Genomic DNA, 26205 nt, shown 5'->3' on the forward strand with positions numbered 1-26205 from the left:
GTCAGAATGGCTAAAATTAACAAGTCAGGGAACGACAGATGTTGGCGGGGATGTGGAGAAAGGGGAACCCTCCTACACTGTTGGTGGGAATGCAAGCTGGTGCAACCCCTCTGGAAAACAGTATGGAGGTTCCTCAAACAGTTGAAATTAGAGCTACCATTCGATCCAGCAATTGCACTACTGGGTATTTACCCCAAAGATACAAATGTAGGGACCCGAAGGGGTACGTGCACCCCAATGTTTATAGCAGCAATGTCCACAATAGCCAAACTGTGGAAAGAGCCAAGATGTCCATCGACAGATGAATGGATAAAGAATAGGTGGTATATATACACAATGGAATATTATGCAGCCATCAAAAGGAATGAGATCTTGCCATTTGCAATGACGTGGGTGGAACTGGAGGGTGTTATGCTTAGTGAAATAAGTCAATCAGAGAAAGACATGTATCATATGACCTCACTGATATGAGGAATTCTTAATCTCAGGAACAAACTGAGTGTTACTGGAGTGGTTGGGGGTGGGAGGGATGGGGTGGCTGGGTGATAGACATTGGGGAGGGTATGTGCTACGCTGAGCGCTGTGAATTGTGCAAGATCTGTACTTCTGAGACAAATAACGCAACATATTTTAAGAAAAAAGAAAAAGAAGAAGATAGCAGGAGAGGAAGAATGAAGGGGAGTAAGTCAGAGGGGGAGACGAACCAGGAGAGATGATGGACTCTGAAAAACAAACTGAGGGTTCTAGAGGGGAGGAGGGTAGGGGGATGGGTTAGCCTGGTGATGGGTATTAAAGAGGGCACATTCTGCATGGAGCACTGGGTGTTATGAACAAACAATGAATCATGGAACACTACACCAAAACAAATGATGTAATATATGGTGATTAACATAACAATAAAAAATTTAAAAAAAAACTAATGATGTAATGTATGGTGATTAACATAACATAATAAAAAATTTTTTAAAAAAAGAAAGCTGTTTAAACTTATCCTTATCTCATGACCTTTGAGTCTTAGCCCAGAACCACATTTTCTAGCTCCGTGGTGCTCCCGTATACACTCAATCCAAACTTATTAGTCATGGTGAGCTAAAACAAATAACCCCCAAATCTTTTTTTTTTTAAGATTTTATTTATTTATTCGACAGAGAAAGACAACGAGAGAAAAAACACAAGCAAGGGGAGTAGGAGAGGGAGAGGCAGGCTTCCCGCAGAGCAGGGAGCCCGATGTGGGGCTCGATCCCAGGACCCTGGGATCATGACTTGAGCCGAAGGCAGACACTTAACAGCTAAGCCACTCAGGTGCCCCAACCCCCAAATCTTAATAGCATAAGATTATAAGTTGTTTTTGTTTTGGGTTTTTTTTTTCCCTTATTCATATCACAGTCCAGTGCAGGGCTGGTAGGGGAGAGGAGTCTCTCTCTGCTCTATGCAGTCATTCAAAAACACAGATTCCTTCCTTTCAGTGGCTTTACTATCCCCTCTGCTCAAAGTCCTCCAGCAAATCTAGTAGAGCTGATGCATGGAAGATCCCACGTGAGGGGTCAAGACTGGAAGGGGCAGACATCACTGCTGAAAGTATTCCATTGACCTAAATTCAGTAATGTAGACCTACCCAGTGCAAGAGAAAATGAGAAATGGTCTTGCTGTGCCCAGGAAGAAAAGAGATTTGAGGAACACATAGAATCCTTTGCCACACTGAGCATTACCAAAATGGAGCCCGTCCTTACATTCTGCTTAGTGAACAGACCTATTGTTCAGTCAGCCTGAGCCAGAGCACCTGAATAGCTGTCCCTCCTCCAGCTCTGCCACTATGTGCATTAGTGCTATTGATTCTCCCTACTGAACATCTATCTGTTCATTCTACTCATTTCAAAAACCCCTTGGGTAGTTCTTATCCTATCCTTATCTTATCCATTTCAGAACCTTCTGAACTTATCTTGCTTAGTCTTATCTCCATCTTCAGTGTAGTTTCCACATTGCACAAAGTAAAGTTTCTGAAATACAAATCTGTCTGACCATATCATTTCCCTGCTTAAATTCCTTTAGTGATGCCCTTAGAATAAGCCAAACTCTTTGATACAACATATGGAGACTCTTCATTATCTGGACCCCATTTACTCTTCAGGCTACCCTGTCATCACTCTGCATTCCAACCATCAACCTATCGCACCTTCTATTCTCTGAGCTGACCTCATTCTTACAAGCCTTCAGACCCTTGTTCATGCCATTATCTGGACTGGGAATGCTCTTACCAACTCCTCTATCCCAACATTTCTCACTTGGTTGTCTCTTACTTATACCACTCAGCTCTACAATCATTGTTTCGGGAGTATATAATCCCTTCTGCCAGTTTTCACCAGAAGGCACCTGTGCTGATCTCATCCACTGTGTTTACCATGCTGCAGTTTACACACCCATTTCACCCCCTAGACATTGTATTCATCTGTACCCCCAGTGCCTAACATAGCAACTGGCACATTGAAGTACTCAACATATATCCAAAGAACTTAAACTACATCCATCATTAGAATAACAAATGAATTATTATAAGTTGTTATTTAAAAAAAATAATAAAATAAAAAAATGTAAAATAATGAAAAAAATGAAAAAAAAAGAAAGAGGGCTTCTGGCCACCTTCCATCATCTGAACAGGCCGACTGCTGGACAAAAATATCAAAACAGTAAATAATATCTTCCCAATAAGTGTCACCTAGAGTCATAAGCTGCAATTATTCATTCTATTTCTGAAATATTACTGTTGATTATAAATGTGCTTTTGAATACATTTAATTATGATGCTACTATCTCCTTCCATTATACTCGGTTGATTAAAAAGGAAGAACTCTTCCTAGTTGAGTCTAATTCATTGAATACTTATTATTTTCTTCTAGTTTATTGAGATATAATTGACATACAACACTATAAATTTAAGGTATGCAGCATGACTTGACATATGTATATATTGCAAAATGATTACAACAATAAGTTTAGTTAACATCTATCACTTCAATTATAATTTTTTCCTTATGATGAGACCTTTTAGGATCCACTCAACAACTTTCAAATATACCATATAACATAACAATAGTCTTTATGTTGTATATTACATCCCTGATACTCATTTCTCTTATAACTGTAAGTGTGTGTCTTTTGATCACCTTCACCTAATTCCCTCACCCCAGACCTCTATCTCTGGCAACCACAATCTGACCTCTTTTCTTTTAATTTTTGTATTTGAGTATAGTTTACACCAGTATTATATTAGTTTCAGGTGTACAACATAGTGATTCAACTTTTCTACACATTATGCTGTGCTTACCACAAGAATAGCTACATCCTTCATAATAAAAAAGTATTACAATATCATTGACTATATTTTTCTGAGTTTGAATATTTTTAATATTCCACATTTAAGTGAGATCATACAGTATTTGTCTTTGACTACTTTGTAGCTGAATCTTAACTTAGTGTCTTAATACATCAGGAGAAAAATCTCACAACGGATGTTGACTGGTCTCATGTAAACCTAGTGCTACCCAGGAAGCCTACCACATTTTCTGTACAATTTCCCCTTCCACTCTCCTAAAATTCTATCTCATTTCTTATTTGTCCTCCAGCTTCCAACACATCCTTCCATGCCCATAATCTCAGCCACAGACCTCAATGATTACTTCATTAAGATAATAGAAGGAAGCAAAATAAAACTTTCACTTGTTACCATCATGTCTGCCTATCTACCCACATCCATATCTATATACTCTTCCTTTCTCCTCTTACAAAGAAAAAATATTTGTGGTTTTGTCTAAGATGAGTTCTGCATTTCTATTCTAGATTCCATTCCCTCCCAGGTACCTACTCAAGGAATCAATTTTTCAATTATCCATCTCTGCTACAATATGGGTGCACTTTCTCTCGTCTCTCTCTCTCTCCCCCCTCATTCAATAACTCCCCTCAGTATTGAAATATTCTCATTAACATTGCCCACCTTAAAAATAAACCTCTCCAGGGGAACCTGGGTGGTTCAATTGGTTAAGCATCTGACTCTTGATTTTGGCTCAGGTCATGATCTCAGGGTCATGAGATAGAGCCTTGCATTGGGCTCTGTGCTGAGCATGGAGCCTGCTTGGGATTTTCTCTCTCCCTCTCTTTCTGCCTCTTCCTCCCCACCACCGCAGACACTCCCTCTTAAAAATAAATAAATAAATAAATCTCTCCATTTATCTCACAGTCTTCTGCAGTAACTAACTCATTTCCTCTTTTCTTTCATAGCAAATTCTTCTAAGGTTTTGATACTTCCTCAATCTCCCTTCTTTCTTCCCCACAAAAACCCTCTTATCAAGGCTACCAGTGACCTCCACATTGCCAGGTTCATATGCCACCTCTCAGACATCATGTTACTCACCTCACCTGCAACATTTAATATAGCTGATCAGTAAGCTCTTCTTCAAAGAGCCCATTTTTCAATCCACAGAGTTATTATTGGTTCTCATTCTCCTTCACTGGTTGCTCCTTCTCAGTCCCTTTGGCCAGCTACTTCTTGTGTTCCATATTCCTAAATACTAGAATGACCCAGAGCTCTGGCCTTGGGTTTCTTCTCTTTTCTAGCCACAGACACTTTTTTAAAAAAATAATAATAATAAACAGCCATCTACTAAGTCATACTAAGAGAGAACATGAAGAGAAATCACTAAAGGAAATATAGTAGTATAATTAAAGTCAAATATTTCATTTAATCTCATTAATTCAATGCCATCTACAGGCAAATGACATACACATTTAAATATCCAGTCCCACTTTCTCCCCTGAACTACAGACCCTTATTTCTAGCTGCCTACTCACCATCTCCGTGTCCATAGTTAAGAAATATTTTGAATAGAATATGTCCAAGACCTAACTCTCTATATTCCCAATTACACTTCTAGTCTATCAGTCCTACCTCAGCAAATTGAAATTCATGCTTGCCCTCATCTAAAACCTTAGAGCCATCTTTAATTCCTTTCTTTTCCTTTCATCCCTCATCTGATCCTGCTGTCTCTATTTTCAGAATATATACCTAGAATCTTCCTATTCTCCCTGCCTCCAACAATATTACTCTGAGTCTGAACCACCATCATCTTTCTCTTGGGATTGTATAATAACCTCCCAACTAACCCTCTCTGCCCCCGCCACCGCTGGCTCTACCTCAGCATCCCTGTATCTTCCTTCAAATGGTCCTTAAAAAAACAAACATGTGAGGCCATGTAACTCCTCCCCTCCGAGGCTTCCAGTGCTTCCCATATCACTCAGAATAAAAATATTCTATCCATATATGGTACTGTCCCTGCAGTGTCTCTGATACCCCTACCACTCTTATCCTTGCTTACTTCTTTTATCCACACTGGCTGCCATATGACCCATGAACACTCTAACACATTTCCATCCCAAGGCATTCACATCCAGCCCTCTGCCTGAATGTCCTTCCTCCAGACAGGCTAAAATGTCAAGACTTCATTATCACATTATGAGAGACATTTGCTCTAGCCACTGTAACCAAAATCATACTCTCTCCCTCTCTGCTGTTGGCTTGCTTTGCTTTTGCTCCTTGGCATTTCTTACAACCTGACATGATATTTATGTGTTCACTGTCTGTATCTGCCATTAGGATAGAGGATACAGTTAGCTCCTTAAGAAGAGAAACTTTGTTTTGCTCAGCTCAATATCTGCAGTACATAGAAGAATTCCAGGCATGCAGTAATAATCAATGAATGATCAATATTCAGTGAATTATAGTAGCTAGAATGCTGATATCAAGCAGTGTTATAGGTTGAATTGTGTTCTCCCCAAATTCATATGTTGGCACCCTGTACCACAGTATGACAATGTTTGGAAATGAGACCTATCAGGGGTTAGTTATGACTGAATGAGGTCATGGGGCAGAAAGGCAGGCTGATCCTATAGGACTGTTGTCCTTGGGAAAAGAAACACTGGAGAGCCATGTGGGGACCCAAAGAGTGGGTGCCCATCTGCAGGCTAGGAAGGAAGCTCTCATCAAAAACTGAATCAGCCAGCACCTTGATCTTGGACTTTACAGTCTCTAGAACTGTGAGAAATAGATGTCTGTTGTTTGAGCCACTCAATCTGTGGTGCTTTGTTGTGGCAACCTGAGCAGATGAATACAGGCAGCATTCAAAATGACAAATCCCAGCTCCACTATTTATCAGCAGTGTGACCTAAGGCTCTCTGCACCTGTTTCCTCATCTGTAAAATGGGAATGAGTAATATCATTATTTACATCAAAGTAATAGTGTGAGGACTAAATTGAACTAATGCATATGAAGTATTCAGAATAGAGCCTGGCTACTTAAGTTCTTAAGTAATGTTAGCCATTACCATGGACTTGATTTGGTAAAAAGCTAATAAGGGTTTCATGTCACTACTTTTATCATCATTAAGTGATCTTTTTAGTACTTTTTCACTTACAAAGAAATTTTTACATATATTATTACACTCTATTCTCACAACCACCCCCTGAATCATGAATAATCCAATATTAGAGATGAGATGGAGGCACAGAGAAGAACAAAGAAAGCACACATGCATGTGTATGTGCACACTCAGACACACTCAGAGCCTGTTCTGCTGGATGACCTCCTATTCACCCTTCAAGCCCTATGCCCACATTTCACCTTGAAGCCTTGCTGGGACAACCCTGTTGTGGAGTTGCCTTGACCTTCTTTCCACCCACTGCACTTGCTGCCAACCGTTATAAGTGGGCTTCTCCCAGTTCTCTTTGTCCCACTGGACTCTGAACTCTTTTCAGGCAAGTATCATGCCCCAAGTTACCTTCCAAGTTCCCACCACAATTCTGTGCATGTGGGCAAGAGTTCAATAATTATTTCCCTGGCATGACATACTTAACCAGAACCTGTATTTCTCCGGCTTTAATACTAGTTGAACCAGCTGATTTGAAGGATGTCCCCTCTCAACAAAAACTCCACTGCAAATTAGCCCCTTGAGAATGTCTCATACATGCTGCTTTATTCCTACTTCCTCCCTCTGGATGCCCTTAGTGCTGTCTGTCGACAAGACATCTGCTCTGCTGCATTTCATAGGAAAACACTGGTATCTCCTCCATTTCTCCCTGTCTCCCAGAATTCCCTCCACACTTCTTGCTCTGTCATGTCATCTGAAGCCCATTTCCCTTGTGCGTCCCTTGAATTTAGAAGTTACCATTATTATTACCAGAAACTCCAAGGTCTTTCTGGCCGGTGAGAAAAACTCTCATAATTTTACTTAGAGGCTCCTCTCCCTGGAACTTAGCTTTGAGTCCATAGGTCCTGGGCAATAAGGCGAGTCTAAGTACAGACAACAAGCATTGTACTCATCAGCCACTGCATCCTACAACAAAATCATCACGAAAAGCCAAGCCTATGAGCCTGGTCTTCTATTTCCCTGGGGATTCTTACAGACTCCTGAACTGCTTTGGCTCTACCATCTCCCCCTGATACATCCTAAAATGTGAGCCAGCCTGAGACTCAAGATGGTGTCAGCCTGCCTGGGACTACAAAGTGAGTAACTAGCAAGGAGTAGATGGAACCATAGCCTATTTAATCAACAGCCCATGACTTTTCCATTTCCACTTGCCATGGTGCCTCTTTCCTTGGAGTTAGGTGTCCAAAGGCATGAGACATAAATAATGAGTTCAATGCTCCTTACTTTAGGTATAGCTATGCCGATAAATTGAAAATTCCTTGATCCCAGTTCTTAACTCTGGCACCTAGATGCCCTGGTAGAGAGAAATTATTAGTCTTGACTGTTTTCCATACTGTTCTGGTTCAGCAAGGAAAAAAGATACCCCAAGAAGAAAGAAGGTTTGATATATCTCTGTTAGAGAGTCAAAAGAAGAAATACTTGCCCTTTTGATCACATGACTAGAAGGTTCAGGGGGCAGTTGGAGAATTTAGTACACCATCTGCCCTATTGATGCCTATCCCCAACTTCCCAAAAACTTTAAAAGAGAAATCCACAGCATGAGAGGAATTTAGAGAAAAGATGTTCACATGCTAAGGCCTGTGGTAGTGCAGCCATCCAAGTCAGTCTGCCATGGCTTGTGTGCTAAACTGCAAAATGGCTGTAATTCTTCACCTCCCTCTGAGTCCACATCCCTTTTGTAATGTGGTATAATTGTGTGCAATGTGGTTTATGTCCCTTCCCCTTGAATCTGACCTCGTCTGTGTCTTGGTTTGGCCAACAGAATAAGTGATGGAGCACCAGTGCTGAGCAGAGGTCTTAACAGTCTTTATGTTCTGTTCATTCACTTGGAAACCTGCTGAACAAACGCAAAGTAGTTTCCTGCAGGGTAAGATACCTAGAGAAATAAGGTGATCTGGTTAAAGTTTGCTATAGCCATTAAGTAACAGAATCAAAGGAGAATCAAACTCTCTAATTTTCTAGATTCTAATAGTAATGCTTTTCCCAATATGCATTTTCTCTAGCCCCATCCTCCCCAAGGAATTAGTTATGTCAATCATAATGGAAACAAAACAGTTATGTCCACTGGTAAAGAGAAGGTGTCTTAATCTGACCAAGGTTTGTTATTTAACTTGCTTCATCTGCTACAATTCTTGGAATAGTAAGCACTGTAAGTCCTCAGCACTCACAATTCTGGGCTTCTAATCCCGAGGCTTCTAAGTGGAAGCAATTGGGATTCTTTGCCAGATATTTTTTCCAGCTTTATTGAGAGATCATTGACATATAACACTGTGTAAGTTTGGGGTCTACAACTGTGTTGATTTAATACACTTATATTACAAAATGATTACCACTATAACATTAGCTAATACCTCCATCATGTTACATGATTACCATTTCTTTTTTGTGGTGAGAACATTTAAGATCTATTCCCATAGCAACTTTCAAGTATATAATACAGTATTATTAACTAAAATCACTATGTTGTACACTATCCCCAGAATTTATTCATCTTACCAATGGAAAGTTGTATACTTTGACCAACATGTCCCCAGTTCCCCCACCTCCTAGTCCCTGGCATCTGCCACTCCAGTCTGCTTCTGTGAGTTTGGGTTTTGTTTTGTTTTGTTTTGTTTTTTTAGATTCCATATATAGAAGATATCATATGGTATTTGTCCTTCTCTGTCTGGCTTAGCATAATGTCCTCAAAATCCATCCATGTTGTCACAAATGGCAGGACTTCCTTCTTTCTCATGGCTAAATACTATTCCATCTTATATATACAGTACATCTTCATTCATCACTCCTTTATCAATTACGTATTGTTGGACCCTTAAGTTGTTTCCATATCTTGGCTAATGTTAATAATGCTGCAGTGAACATGGGGTGCAGACATCTTTTCAAGATCCTAATTTCCTTTAGATATATACCCAAAAGTGGAGTTGCTGGATCATGAATTTTGAGAGGCTTCCATAGTGGCTGCACAAATTTACATTCCCACCAACAGTGCACAAGGTTTCCCTTTTCTCCAGATTCTTGCCAACAGTTATCTCTTGTTTCATTGGTAGCTATTCTAACATGTATGAGGTGATATCTCATTGTGGTTGATTTGCATTTTTCCTGATGGTTACTGATGTTGAACATCTTTTCAGGTACCTGTTGGCTATTTGTATGTCTTCTTTGGAAAAAATGCCTCTTCAGTTTCTCTGCCCATCTTTCAATAGGATTGCTTATTTTTTGTTGTTGTTGTTATTTAGTTGTATGAGTTCTCTGCATATTTTAGATGTTAACTCTTTATCATATATATGATTTGCAAATATTTTCTCCTGTTCCATAGGTTACCTTCTCATTTTGCTAATTGTTTCTTTTAATCACTCCTAGTCAACGTAGTATCAGAAGTCAAAGCCAGAATAATCCAATAAAAATAAATACATAAAAGGCATCCAAATAAGAAAGGAAAAAGTAAAATTGCCTTTGTTTGAGCATGATATGATCTTATAGAGAGAAAATCCTAAGCCACCAAAAAAAAATGGTTAGAACTAATAACATATTCAATAAATTTGTAAGATACAAAGTCAACATACAAAAATCAGTTGCATTTCTATATACTAACAATGAAATATCTGAAAAAGGAATTTTTAAAAATCTCTTTCACAATATCATCAAAAACAATAAAATATTTGGGAATAAATTTAGCCAGAGATGATAGATCTATACATTGAAAACTGTAAGACTGATGAAAGAAATTGAAGAAGACACAGCCAAATGGAAAGATAGCCCTTGTTCATGGATCATAAGAATGAATATTGTTAAAATGTACATGCTATCCAACATGATCTACAGATTCAATGCAATCTCTACCAAAATTCCAATACCTTTTTTTCACAGAAATAGAAAAAAAAATCTTAAAATTTATATGGAACCATGAAAGACTCCAAATAGCCAAAGCAATCTTGAGAAAGAAGAACAAAGCTGGAGGCATCATACTTTTTGTTTTCAAACTATGGAAATGAGTGATACTGCAAAAGAATATGAATTAGATAATAGATGGTCACAAAAGGTGTCCACTACATTTATTGGTCTGCCATTTTGCACATCTTCTTTGTATTATTGGTTCCACCTTAATAGTCATGCTTTCTAACTGGCCATGTGGCTATTACTTTTTTCCTTCTCAACTTTGACCTTTGTCTTAAATTTCCTTAACATGCTTCATGTTTAGTAGTACTTAAGTGAGTTGTTATTATTAAGTAATACAACTAATTTATTACATAAGAAAACTCATTTTTTAAAATTTTATAGTCATGCCAAATATTAAGATGGTGAATACACCAATAATGTGGCCCCCCAAAGTCATCCCTTGCCTTGTATCTGTGTCATCTCTGGTATAAGACCTTACAGGGCCACTCTGTGCTCCCTTATGGATATACCACATTTTAATGGACCACAACAATTTTTTCCTATTCTACTAACAAATCAGTGTGGGGACCTATAGGTTCTCCAGAAGTTTAGAGTATTGAATAAACCTGAGCTGACAAAATCTTGATACCAACTTGCAATTTCTGTTTTAGTGAAGTTTCCTCTAACTATCAATAGTAATATAGAGTCACAGCCCTGTATAGACCAATCTTAGGATCCAAGCCCTCCATAAAGCAATGCTACATGGATCTGCAACATTTTATAACATTTCTTATGTGCCTTAGGATAAATGTCACTAGGCTATTGGAAAAGTAAATGGATGACCTTTAAATATGATCATTAACTAGCTCTTTCCTTGTCCAAGCATGACTTTCTGCCTTCCTACACAAACTGCAGATATCTAAACCTGACCAAACTAATTAGCATAGGCCAAATGTTACTTTGACCATCTCATGTTCAGAGTTAAAGAAGTTGTCTGTCAAGTGTTGTTCACTGTAATGGGGCTTGACTTCTGCAATATATTCAGCATGCAATTTTCATTTTGTTCATGAGAAAATCCAGTGGTTATAATTGGTCATAGATGTATTGAGAAAAGCTGTTCTTTATTGGTTTAAATAAAATATATTATTAAATTAATTTCACCCTTTATTTACATTTTAATGTGACTAACTAGAAAATTTAAAATTAATGTGATCCACATTATATTTCTATTTGACAGCACTTCTCTGTGCAATAGAGAAAACATGTCTTACTTTACATTATCTGTGAACTGTGAGCACTCTGACAATGTATATAAAGTCTTCTGTTTGTGTAGTATAGCTCCTAGCTGCATACCGCTCAGAGATTTGGCTGTTGCTCTTCCCCAAAGCAATTAGTCATGTGGGAATAAATTAACTTAAATAGAAGTCTGTGAACTAAACTGGAAATATTTTAGGACTCTTTCAGTGTTAGTAAAGGAAAGCAGGCTGACATCAGTCAGTTACATTATTAATAATATTCATTATAAGATTACATAATTGCAATGCCATCTGTTAGGTAATGACAATGTGGGACACACTACACAAAAAAAACAGCAAAAAAATAATAATCTTTCCTACCATATTAGACATAGAATTAATCTATTTTATTTATTTGTTTTTCCCTAATGCTCACATGGCTTGTTTTGGTGAAAAATGTAAGTGGAGTTGACCTTTCCTTTGTTAACGTATGGATTTAGTGCTTCTGTCCTACAAAAATAGCAAAACATCAAAACTCAAGAATTTCAGAGTGAAGACTGTCAGCTTACTGGGAAGAGTTATAAATAAAGAAAAGGAAGGGTGGCAGGGAGGGAGCGAGGGAGGATTCAAATAAGTGTGTCTTCAATTCTAAAGTAAGGTTACACTTGAACCTCTAAATTTCTAGTTTTTGAAAATCTTTGTTTTTAAGGAAACTAGCCTCAAAATAATAATTTCAAGAATGCTTTCAAATTTATGCATGAAAAGATACACAGTAGGAAAGAAAGTGGAATAAGAGAAAATGCAATAATGATAAAAAAAGAGAGAGAGAGAGAGAGAGAGAGAAGGAAAGGGGAGATGGAGAACACAAAGAGAAAATAGACAAAAGGAATATCTACATATCTTCTCCATGTGGGGCACACACTCCATTAGCAAGATGAGGTTACAATAATGGATGGCTTACTGAGCATCTTCCATGCCAGGCAAATCTCCAGTTCTCAACCCCGCTATGTAAACATTATCCCATTTCCCATTTGAAGAAGCAGAGATTCAAAAAGTTTGAGGTTAAATACATTAGATGAATCAGTAAGTGGCAGAATGAGAACTTAAATCCAAGTTCACCTGGCTAAAAAGTCCATTATTTCCCCACTTCTAGAAGATATGCTCCTACCTTCAGGATACAATCTACATTCCCAAAGTGTATGTGTACATGATGAGTAAACACAGGACTTCTTGTGTGATTAGAATCTGACAACAAAGTGGCCCCTTTGAAATCAACCACCCCTTTAGATGCTGGGGTCCAGTGCTGTCCAATATAGTTGTCATGAACCACATGGAAAATCACCCCAGATTTCAAAGGCTTAGAACAAAGAGAAGAATGCAAAATGTCATTAATAATTTTTATATTAATTACATACTAATTCAGCAATGTTTGGATATATTGGGGTAAAATGAAATATATTATTAATGCCAATTTTACCTGCTTCACTTTCCTTTTTTAATGGGGCCACTAGAAAATTTTAAATTATAGGTATGGTCCATGTTATGTTTCTGTTGGACAGCATTGCTGTGGGGTATGAAGAGAACACTTACTGTTGGTAGACAAACATCTGACATGGTGTTGCTGGTATATATCATAAGAGCAAAAATGCCCTTTAGAAAAACTGAATTTATCCACCACCTCATGGTGGATAGAAGTCACTGTGTGTCCACCCACAGCCCCATTTAACAGGCCTGGGCACTCATCCCTCAGTTGCAGAGTGTAGACTGCCAGCAGTTCACAGCAGGCCCTCTTCTCTAGAATATTCTTCCAGGCTAATAGGAGCCACCTGGCCAGGGAAGCTATAACCTTCTCTCACCTCCCTGCCCCCATTGAAGCATACAATGATTCATGCTTTATTTAGTGGTCAAAAGCCAATCTGTTTGTCTGGAAGGCACAGGAGTTTGTGGTGCTGTTTTTATTTCCAAAGTCCCCTTTGGAAAAGCCAAGGTAATACCTTAACTAGTTCAGCCCCTTCCCCTGCCTATCCTGCTTAGCTCCCTTCCTTAAGACTTTGCAAGTTTTCTCCTATTTATTTAGTTGGTTTGGGGAGATTTTTTGGTTTTGTTTTCTTTTTTCTTTCTTTTTTTGTGTGTGAAAATACTCTCAGTAAACCAGAGAGCCCTAATTCCTTGTGTTGGCTCTACTTCTAGAGAACACAACTTGGAAAGGGGCTAAACAGGTTCTGGCACCAATTCTAATGTTGAGGGAAGGGAGTCCCCAAACCAAGAAACAATTTTCAGGACTCCAGGTGAGTGTCCTACAATTCAACTCAATTCTGACATTATCTACCCAGCGATAGCATCGCATTGCACAGATCAATGGTTCAGTCCTATAAAACTGCCCCCAACACACTTCGGACACCAGTCAAAAGCCCAGGTTGCCACCTGTGCTTCTGACATACTGGCTATAAATGAGAGGTTCCCAAGAACCCCTCCTTGTGTGTCATCAATGTGCAAGAGCAGCTCACTGAACTCAGAGAAACATTTTCCCTACTAGATTTCCTATTTATTATCATAAAATGTAACTCAGAAATAGTGGGACAGAGCAAATGCATTGGGCAAGGTATGGGGAAAGGGCACAGAGCTTCCATGCTCTTTCCAGGGCACCACTCTCCCAGCACTTCTACATGTTCACCAACCTGGAAGCTCTCAAACCCTCTCCTTTGGGTTTGTATGGAGGCTTCATTACATTGGCATTATTGATTAATTCATTGGCTATAGGCCATTGAACTCAATCTCCAGCCCCTCTCCACTCCCTGGAGACAGAGGTGGAATTGTCAGTCCCACCCCTCTAATCACAGGGTTGGTTCTCTTGGCAACCAGCTCCCATCCTTTGGTTACCTAAGGGCTATCCAAAAGTCACCACATTAATGTAACAAAAGGCATCTTTATGGCTCTTATCACAAGAAATTCCAAGTATTTTGGGAACTATGAATAAGGAACCCTGGAGGATGACCAAATACCTATGAGAAATATATAAATCACAGTATCACAGACCCAGATTTCAAAGTCTCTTCCCACAGCAAATGATATACATGTATTAGTACTAATAAAAAAGTGGTAAGTATGGCAACTTTTTACCAGCAATTACAAATGGCTTCAAGGACATAAGCTTATTAACACTTTTCTTTATGTCTAACCCCAGTACAAAAGATACATTTTATGATGACGGTTAACCCCCATTCTGGTTTCAAATGAAATAAGAAAAAAGTAAACACAGAAAATTACAAATATGATCCTGAGATTTATTTCACATTGCCTGCATAATACTGGATTAGAGAAACAAACATATAAAGTTTAGTAGGACTGACTAAAGAGGAAAACAAAGGGAGCTAATTTGCACACCAGTTATATTAGGAACCAAGTTAGATGCTTTCAAATTTCATCTCCTTTAACCCCTGAAATCGCTGTCCCTATTTTATGGATGAAAAAACTGAGTTGCTCTGAAGCTCTTTAACTTGTCCTAGGTCAGCCATCTAGCAGTAAAAACACAGAGCCTGATATAAACATACATCTAATTCCAAATCTGATCATCTCTCTGTTCTCTTAGTAATTTCCAAACTTTTCTGATGGTTCACCTTATAATAATTAATCTCCACACCCAATGTATAAAAGTTCTAATTATTCTAGGACATTGAAAAAAATGTGAATAAATTTCTTTAACTATCAAATCAGTGAAGAAGAGTAGAAGCCATGTCATCTCACCATTTTGTTATTTACTCTGTTTGCATTATTAGAACCCTCTTCAATCTACATTTTTTCTTTACAGAAATCTTTCAGTCAATTGCCTATTTTGTGAGTGTTGGTTTGGTTAAATCTAAATAGTAGCTAAGAATTCACATAGCATTGCACAGCACGAAAGCAAATGAATGTAGAGGGGTGCCCACTCTCCTCAGGAAGCCTGACATCCAGCCTGAAAGAGGGCATCTTTCTCACTCTATATGTTAAATATATATTATAAAGGCTTTGTTATTTCTATCTGTTTTAGATGGCAAAGGATTTTAATAAATATATGACTTTGTTTTTGCAGGCTTTGCAGTTGGCCTTTTGGTGCTAGAATCTTCCCACTTTATAGACCACTCTTTCATCCCATATTGTTTTCCAGGAGTCTTAGCATCCTGTTATTCTTTTGGGGTCCCACTACTTGATTTCAGTATCTACTATCATGAGATCTTTTCACTGGAATCAGTGTTTGGGATTCTTTCCTGCATGATCAGACTTTCTGATTAATTCAGCTGTGTGGATCTCCAACTCAACCTCCTAACCAATATTATTGGGCAAATGACTGAAACAGATAGTTTGTATGACAACCACCCTAATGTCTTTGCTTTGGTCTGATTTTAAAGTGAAGAAGAGAGTGTCAATTCACTGCTTTGTGCTTTTTCATCTTGTCTAAAAATTGAATTGAGATGCTTGCAACTCAGAAGTGTTTTCTGTTCTCAGAGACCTGAGCAAGTACAGCAGGTATAAGTCAGTCTCCTTCACTGGCCACCCTATGGTCCCCCATCCTTTCGACCTTGGGGTATCTACCCCACTTTGAACAAAACTTCCTCTCAAGGACTCTATTCAACATACTCACTCAGTGATGTAAATGGCCAACAACAGCTGAAGGTGCTGACCTTACCCAGGGAGACTTTCATTTGAGAGAGGATCAAAGTGCTAACCCTAAGAGCAGGACATCTCCCAGCAACCTCACAGAAGAGTTCTCATGGTGCTGATTTTGTGGAGCACTCTTCCTGTCAAGAAGATTCTGTTTTCAAGTGTATTTGGGAAACCTTATATCCCAGATTCCCCTGTTGGATACTCATTCATAGAGCATGTTCAAATGTGCATTTAAGCCACTTACAGAAACCCGGTTAGAGAAATCCAGTCAACTTAGTTTAATTCTTTTTCTCCCAAATGTATTTAACCACATGATTATCCTCTCCCCTCCCACCCCATACACTCATAAATGTCACATGGAACTACTCTCATACAGAATGCACTATTGGAAAGATTAAGAGGTCAATCAGGAAAACATTGTCCCAGGCACATCTTCCAGAGTCACAAGGAAGAACATTTATTCTGGACTTGAGAGCAGAACTTGGTGAAGCCTTAAAGACAGCTTCAAGGGTGGCTTTCAGAGTAGGCATCTTATCAGTCTACAGAGCAGCTAAGCCATGTTTTATATTGTTGCTGTTATTGTTTTTGAATAGTACATAAGAAGTATTTGGGGATTCTGGTCAGTTTCCAAAATACAGATTATACAAAGCCCTTTGTCTACAAATCTAGATTATACAAAGCCCTTTGTCTACAAAAATACAACTATCAGTGTAATGATTCAAAAGTTCAGAGGTGAGCTCAGCCTCTTATAAAGACTTCAGTGGCATACACAGCTTCTCCTTCAGGTCTACACTGATTTCTATAAATTGGCACTAGCTTTCCCTTCTCCCTATAGATCCAGGTCCACCCCAGCTTTCACATTCCTCTACCCTTAATTCACACAGGCAACCCTGTCCCTGAGCACATGCTCTTACTGATTCCTATGATGAGTCAGGCTGCCAAAAGCCCAGGGCTGGAAATCTCAACACCCGGCTTTGCTTTCTTATTCCTCCATTTTCCTGAATACATTATATAACTTTTCCAAGCCTCAGTTTTCTCTTCCTTAAAATGCATTAATTGTAGCAGAGAGCAGTTGGCAGATAATTGTCTCATAATAAATGTTAGTTCAATCTAGAATCCTCTTCCCTCCAGGATTGCACTCACATTGATTTTTCCAAACTGCCATCCTGCCTTCTCTCTTTGTGACCATGCAAGTATTGAACTTGCTCTCAAAGCTTTTCACCCAGTGACTGGCTGATACAGAGAAACAAAGACTAGTTCCTTGTCTTAAGGAGGGCCAACTCTATAGTAGCATTCACCATGGATTAGGTTTAGGCTACATTTCAACTATACCTACATCCTCACTTAGCTTCTTCCCTGTCATATCCTGTTTCCCTCATTTCCTTACAATTTCCATCTGAAATCACCACCTCAATAAATTAATTGTATAAGAATTCTTATCTCAGGCTATTTTTAGGGAACTTGAACTAAAACATTTTCCATCAACTTTTCTCTCTCATTAACCTTTTCCCTTCACTTTCCAAATTTCATTTGGTCCTCTGCCTTTGATCTTACAACCAGTAGAATACAAATTTCCTCTTTCCAGATACCAATGTTAAGTACAAAAAGAAATCATTTTTCTTTGGAGACTTTCTCTCTGAAAGCTTTCTACAATTTCTAGGCACCTCTAAAATACAGTTAATCCTGCTTGATCAGCAAATATAAATAGAGAAAGCTTATCAAGAGATATAACTAACAGGGATGCCTGGATAGCTCTGTCAGTTAAGCACCTGCTTTCAGGTCAGGTCATGATCCCAGGGCTCTGGGATGGAGTCCCACATAAGGCTCCTTGCTCAGCGGGGAGTCTGCTTCTCCCTGTGCCTGCAGCTCCCCCTGCTTGTGTGTGTGCTCTCTCTCTCTCTCTCTCTGACAAATAAAATCTTAAAAAGAGAGAGAGAACTAACATAAGTACCCAAATTGCTTTTCAAATCTGAACTTGTCAATCTTTTAGTGAACATCTACAAAGGCTCCTTGATCATAATGACCGCTAGAGGAAAGACAATCTTCCTGTAGTGTGGCTCCATTGTTTTTGTTCCTTCCAGCACAGATAGTCCCCAGACTTCAGGGTCTCAAGCCTCTGATGTACTCTTAGCCAGTAGCTCTACTTTGTGCCTCTCTGGGGTGCACACAGGATCTGGTCCATTATGGTATACCTTGGCAAAGGGTTCTGTTTATAGGTATGTTTGGGAAACCATGTACACCAGGTTCCTCCATTGTATATACACTCAATTACCCCATAAATGCACAAGTTGAATGCATAGCATTCATGCTCTTAGATGTGGTGAAGGCAGGGAGAAGAAGACCCAAAGTCTCTAATTTGGCTGTGGCCATTAATCTACTCCACCAATTTTCCACTCTCTGATACATTCCATGATGTACTATCACTGAACTCAGTATCAGTCGAGGCTTGACCTTTTGTCTCCTATGCTGCAGCATAGATTTGGATTAAATCCTCATGGAATTCTAGAAAACTTATCTGACCAAAAAATCCTCTCTTCTCCAGAAAAGACTGAGGAAATATTGACCCAGACTACTTTGCAGATAAATGACTTGAAATTTTCACCCTTCAAGTGTATGCATTTATTTGTGATCATACAGCTCCTTTGCATTCAGCTATGGCCCACCTTCTTCCTTGCAGAGAATAAACATAAAACCCATTTTCTTTCACTTTTGTTTAATTAATGGGAACACTTCCCAGAGGATTAACTTCTTTAAAATTTTAATAGAGTCACTGAGCTCTTGAGTTGCTTTGCCATGATATAGCTCTATAATTGTTATGTTGCTTTAGCTCTTGTAATTGTGTGACTACAATGTGCATACATGCTAGAAGGTTAAATGGGCTGAAACATGACAAAAGAAGTGGTTAATAAAGAATAGGGTTTATGAGCCCAGCTGTTTCTCCTAACCTGCATAGTTGATAAGGGCAGGCTTGCATATCGCTGAGATCCACCACTTTCATAAAAGGCTGGAGTGGAATTGGAGTTATAACCACTTCTGGAATAGGGCCAAAGTGAAAGTATAACTTTCTACTTGCTGTGATGAATGAAGTTCCAGAAGCCAGGATCCTCTCTTCATGGTTCTGCAAATCTGGGAGCACAGTCAACTCGCCTAACTCCATGCAGTGAGAATGTGGGATCATATTTTGTCACATCAGAAAATAAAATCAACAAGACAATCTATTATCAAGGGATGAGAATAACTTCCCCAATTTATCTGAAGACCTGTGTGAAAATTTTAGCATTATAATTGTGTGACTGGGCTATGTCTACATTTTTTCTTGGGAATTTGGGTTCCAGTTATTAGAGGTTAAATTTTGCTTTAAAAAGTTAAAAATATACAAATGCTTACATAAAGTCTGACATAATTAAGATATAAATGAGAGCCTGAAGGAAGAGGACAGTTGTCTTGAATATCTAGAAGAAATGTGTCCAGAGAGTAAAATAAACTAATGACTGAAAGTTGCATTGAGGTATATTTTTGTTCAGTGTTTAGAGTCCTACAGAAGGAAAATGAATGGCTTGGGTAATTAATAAGTTCCTCATTACCAACAGTAGTCAAGTACAACCTAGATGCTATCTTGCAAGGGACCTTTAATATTGAGGTTTGTCCCAAATCTAGTGTTTAAATTCTATAATTCCAAGCTTGGGTGACAAACACGACTAGTATTGAGAAGGCTAGATACACCATAGAGTGGCCCAAAATCTGAATAAATGATCTAATGACTGTGACTGAGTTATGTTCAAATGTTGCTCTTTTTTTCCCCTTTAATGACCAAAGCAAATGGGGTTTCTTTTTGTATAATAAGTCTACATAGAGAATTTGTAGCAGTCAAAGAATTTAGAAAAATACACCCTTTAGCTTTTTATGGAGACCTAATTTTCAGGTTGTGACCCTGTTCACCAAGGAGCTGCTATTTTCATCTTCCTTTGGCAATATGTCAATATTGTTGATAAAATCTCTTAAAAAGTACTCAATATGGCAGTAAGCACTTGGTTGATTCTCCTTTCCATGTTCAGATCAAAATCAGTTATGGTATAAAATTTATAAGATAAAAGTTTCAAGAAAGCTCTCTGGGAATCTACTTTGTGTCTTTACTAAGAAATAGTGTAACTCTAAGTGCCTCCATGGCTTGAAGCAAAACTATGTGTCCTGGAATATGGATAAACCCAGCTATATATGAATTAAGTTCCCAGGTTGTCATTCAAACTTCCTCTGTTCCCTATATTTTCTAATGGGTCCCACCAGCATAATCCATTATTCAATCTACTCTCTTCCTCATCATTTTTTGTTTGTTTACTTCAGGAACTGCAAATAAGACTCTTCTCACCCAGTTAGACGTCCCTATTAAGCAATGGATTCCACCAACCTGCACTAATCCTAGTGAAGATTGTATAAATAGCAGTAGAGAGAAGTAGAAGACTACCAGGATGCCCACAACTTTCCAATGTAATATAAGAAGCTAAAAATGGCATTGATGATACATTCTTTGCACTCAAGAAGCTTATGGAAAAGTTAAAATATTCAGTAAGAATTAGGTTATAATGTAAACACACAGGATACAAAATTTGTATCTTCAAAATTAATCCTTAAAATACTCCCTGCAAACTTGGAGAAGTACATAAGAACTGAGAACAATTGTTGAGACCTCAGATTCATGTCTTTAATCTCAACACACAGTCAGGGCACTAAATGTAGTGGTAGGAAGAATCTCTCTTCTTCCTCTTTTCTTTTTTTTATTTATGTATAAACTTCAAAGAATTTGTGCTCATTAAGTACTTTTATAATGTAACTCTATAATATTCTTAATGATTTAATATATTGGTTCAAATAGTGCATAATTTTATATGGTAATGCAAGGTATTCAAAATAACAAAACAATCTTAATAAAGAAAAACAAAATTGTGGGAATTACAGTTTCTAATTTCAAAACTTATCACAAAGCAGCAATAATTACAACAGCGCAGTCCTGGCATAAGGTAGACATATAGATCAACTGAATAAAATTGAGAATCCAGAAATAAACCCTTACATTAATGGTCAGTTGTATTTTGGCAAAGGTGCCAAGATAATTAAAGGAGGAAAGAACAGTCATTTTACAAATGGTACTGGATACCCACATGCAAAAGACTGAAATCATTCCCCTACTTAACACCACATGCAAAAATTAAGTCAGAATTAATTATAGACTAAATATAAGAACTAAAATTGTAAAATTCTTAGAGGAAAACTTAGGAGTAATCGTGACCATAAATTAGGCAATAGTTTCTTAAATATAACACCAAAAGCATAAGCAACAAAAGAAAAAATAAATAAATAAATAAATTGGACTTAATAAAATTAAAAACTTGTACGCTTTCAGGGACTCCAAGAAAGTAAAAAGATACTCCCACTGAATATGAGAAAATATTTGCAAATCATATGTTTGATAAAGGTTTATATTCATAATATATAAAGAACTCATATATAAACTCAATATATAAAGAACTCTATAAAAACAACTCAACGACAGAAAGACAAACAATCCAGTTAGAATGGGCAAAGGAGGTGAATAAACATTTCTCCAAAGAAGAGTTTTTAAATGTCCAAAAAGCATATGAAAAGATGCTCAACATCATTAGCTATTAAAGAAATGCAAATCAAAACTGTAATAAGATACCACTTCACACACATGAAGTGACTAAAATAAAGACAGACAATAACAAGTGTACAGAAGACATGCGAAATTGGATCCCTGGTAGGGTTGTAGGATGGTGCAACCATTTTAGAAAACAATTTGGCAGTTTCTCAAGAATTAAATATATAGTTACTATATGACCTAGCTCTTTTACTCCTACATATATACCCAAAAGAATTGAAAACATAAGTTCACAAAATATCACAAAAAAATATTTGTAGCAGCACTATTCATAATAACCAAAAAATGAAAATAACAAAAATGGCCATCAACTGATATATGGACTAACAAAATATGGCATATCCATATAATGATATATTACTCAGTCATGAAAAGGAATAAGGTACTGATATATGCTATAACTTGGATGAACCTTGGAAACACTAGTTCTAAGTGAAAGAAACCAGTCACAAAAGGCCACATACCATATGACTTCATTTTTGTAAAAATGTCCAGAATAGGTAAATACAGAGAGGTAGAAAGTAGATGGAAATAAAAGAAGGAAATTTAAAAATCCCTTAAGGAAAAAACATAACAATGCATTTCATAGTTTTAGTGGAAGTGTCATCAAGATCAGAAAATCTATTGATACGCTATTGTGCCATATCCACAATTAAATGAGAAAATTGACTTATTGGACTGGTGTGTCAACACTGTGAGGAAAAGCAAAAAGATATTAGAATTCTACAAGGGCAGGAATGTGCAATAGCCATCACAATATGTTCAACACCCAAAGATGACACAGTCATGGGCAAAAAGAATACACCCAGTACATGTTGGTAGCAAGAAGAAATTCAGCCAGTTAGGTCACAATGGCAAGCAGAAAGCATTGTTATTGCTTCCTTTGGGACAATTCATTCATCTACACTCCTTTTGATGGGCATTTAAGTGGTTCCCAAGTCTTTCCTTCCATTTCAGTACTATGAACATTCTTAGCCATGTGTGTGTGCGTGTGCGTGTGAATGATTTCTCATTCACCTGAAGGGGGATTGCTGGGTTTCAGAACGTGTGAATTTTCAACTTTACAAGATAATGTCAAACTGCGTCTCAAAAGGTTATCCTAAGTCACACACTTTCTTTGGATGAAGACAAATACCAATGAAGAAGACCCTCTGTTCCTCAGTGAAGGCCCACTCATCTCTGTACTCCCTTTATATCCTCCCCTCCTTTACTTTCCCTGTCTTAGAGTCATGGAATATAAGGGGCAGAAAGACCTTTAAAAATGTTCAGTTCAACCCATTTGGCAGATGAGGAAACCAAGGTTCAGAGAAGATAAAGTAGCATGCTCAACACCAAATTGCTAATCACCCATGTGAACCAGGTAAGTCTCTTGATTCCCAGTCTCTTCTCTTTTGTTTCCTTTTCTTCACCATTCCTTTCCTCTCTTTCTTCTAAAGCCCAGGCAGTAGGAAGAGTGGCAAAGAGGAATAGTTATGTTGCAGAAATCAGAACTATTTTAGTCATGATTTTCAGCTGTGTCTTTGCCAGGAGAAAGAGAATGAGAGCTGCCCTGCCCCATCCACCATGATAGAACTCCAATGACAGACTCATTTCAAGGAAGTGAAACTATGGATTTCAAGTCAAAATTAAGCCATAATACTTTATTTAAGAAACTAAAGGACAGGGGCACCTGGGTGGCTCAGTTGGTTAAGTATCCAATTCTTGGTTTTGGCTCAGGTCAAGATCTCAGGGTTGCAAGATGGAGCCCTGCATAGGACTCACGTGCTGGGTATGGAGTCTGCTTAAGATTCTCTCTCTCTACCTCTCCCTCTGCCCCTCCTTACCCTCTCTAAAAAAAAGAAAAGAAAAAAGAAAGAAAGAAAAAACTAAAGGACATTTAGGACACTGATTATAATGCAGTGTATTGAATGACAAAAGTCATAGATTTCAGTATCAGCTCCATAATTTATTTTTGGGGGACCTCAGGCAAATGGACAAACCTCCGTAAGATTCCAAAGTCTCATCTAGTGATGTTATTAACAGCTGATCCCCTAGTTCCCAGGGTCGGCAAGAGCATCAACAATGCAACGGGTACCCCACATATTTCTACTTAAAACTCTTAGTACTTAACCTGGTGTATAGCAGTGCCTTAAAAAATGTTCATTGCATAAATAAATGACTTCATGATTGAAGTGTTTTGAAATTTAGACTGTATAATACACACACAAATTCTTAATCTAAACATATTTTTTAAAATCTTATTCCAGATTCACAATTTAATCTCAAAACTACTTAGCCATTTGCATTAAAACTTTCCAGACCCAAGCCCCCAAAATTTCTAAGAACTCAGCTTAATCACGAAACCAAAAGGTAAAGTCAATACTTTAGGCTATTGTAATAAAGAGACTGAATATAATACCAAAGCTCAAAATTAGGTTGCAGTTAAGCAAGGATGATGATTATTGGCCTCTAGGAGGCTAAAAGTCTCCTTCTTTCTACCCATTCCCTCCTTTACATTTCATAGGTTGGGTCTAGGGGTTAAGTATGAAGTTGCTCTATGGACAAATTTTTCTAAAAGTGGAGGCTCCAAAAGATGTAGAAAAAACCACATGCATGATCACGGCATGGGCATGCTAAGGGCAGGGCCCCTTCTACCCTCTTTCACCCCTTAGAAGGCTTGGGTTGGGTATACTAGGCCATAAGGGGAAACTCTCTTGTGCTTGTTGTCTATGTATCTTTCTCTTTTTCCTCTGGTGCCCTGTGAGCATGCTCAGAGTCACCTTGAATTTTGCACTTGAAATGTGATCCAGACTTAAGTGAAGGTATCAAGTGGGGAAGCCAAGGTCCTATCTAACTCCCAGGAACTCTGGAGTGGGATGTGAGACCATGTCCTTGTATAACAATAAAGTTATGCTTTGCCTTGCAAGCTTTGCCTAAGTTTTGCAAAGATCTTTTTTTAGGGATCTCACAGGGAATAAGGGCAGCTAAGAATTTGGGTTTTCCTAGGTACTCTAGCCAGATAATGCTGAGTGGGAAGTGTTGAGCAGAACTCAGAGGATCTATTTTCTGGAATACGGGGAAATCTTAAGTTAAAGAGAAGCTACTGATCTTGTTGGCATGGAAGAGAGTCAGGCCTTGTAGGAGAAAAAGACAAATAAGTAGAGAAAACATACGAAATGAAAAAGTTTGCACTATTTTAAATTACAACATTGAAGGAAGCCAAGAATGCAGTAGAGATCTAACAAAATAGAGCTAAAGGTCTTAGTCAAATTCAATAGTGTTATAATAAGAATCATCAAAAGCAAATAGTGTTTTTTTAAAAATTAGGCAGGGCCATATGTGTTCTATTTGGTTCCTTCTTAGGAGAAAGTCAGAGGAGAAGTTTGGAAAAGGATTATCATAAAAAAATGACATCAAAAAGAGAAAGAATGTGACATATAGTAAGTAACATGTTTGTGTCTGTGTTTCTCTGCCTGATTGTCCATCAGTACAAGTGATAAGTCATGACCTCTACCTTGCTTTATTTGGCTTCCTTGAAGGAACACTGGACTGGAAAAAGACAAAACAATTTTCTGACGCATGAAAATGGACTAGAGGGTGGGGCATCATGTGTAGCCACTCCCCAGAAATTTTCACTGCTTTTACCATAACTCTAGTAATGGGAGTCAATACATTCCATTAAAGACTCTCTTACTGACGTCTCTTAATCTCATTTCATTGACAATAACCTTGTTATTACTAATGGTGATTAGATTGTGGAGAGTTGTAAAAAGAAAATATAGCTCATGGACTAGATACAAGACATACAAAAGTATATACTTCCATTCAAAGGTAAGAAAATTCTTTGTTAGACCCTGCATTGGAAGCTTTACTATATAATCTAATTTCTTCTTTCATGGGCTGCAAACATCATTATTTTTATTCGACAGATAAGGAAACCAAAGCTCAGAGATATTAATGTCAAAGTACCACTGTTGATAAGAGACATGGCTAGAATTGAATCCTTAACCTGACCCATAGGTGAGTTAAAAGTAAAAATCTTTTTTTAGAAAGTTTACTCAATTATTATTAAGACTCATTTAGTAAGAAATGCAACCAACTTATATTTTTTATCTCTGCATTATCTTTTATAATTATACATATGTTAAGTTTTATATATTGTGAAACATATATATGAGTATATGTTTTTTTAAAAATGTAGATACAATACTATAGTAAAATTTGTAAGAAGTAGGGGGTGGGAAAGTAAAGAGATCTGTTTCACTCTTTTCTTTTTTCCTTTTTGAGAAAATCAGGGCTTTAGGTGGCTTATTTCCTAGGGTGGGA

This window comes from Callorhinus ursinus, unplaced genomic scaffold (assembly GCF_003265705.2).
Source record: "Callorhinus ursinus isolate GAN/ISIS: 27379988/994484 unplaced genomic scaffold, GSC_fseal_2.0 scaffold1, whole genome shotgun sequence".
Taxonomy (NCBI): Eukaryota; Metazoa; Chordata; class Mammalia; order Carnivora; family Otariidae; genus Callorhinus; species Callorhinus ursinus.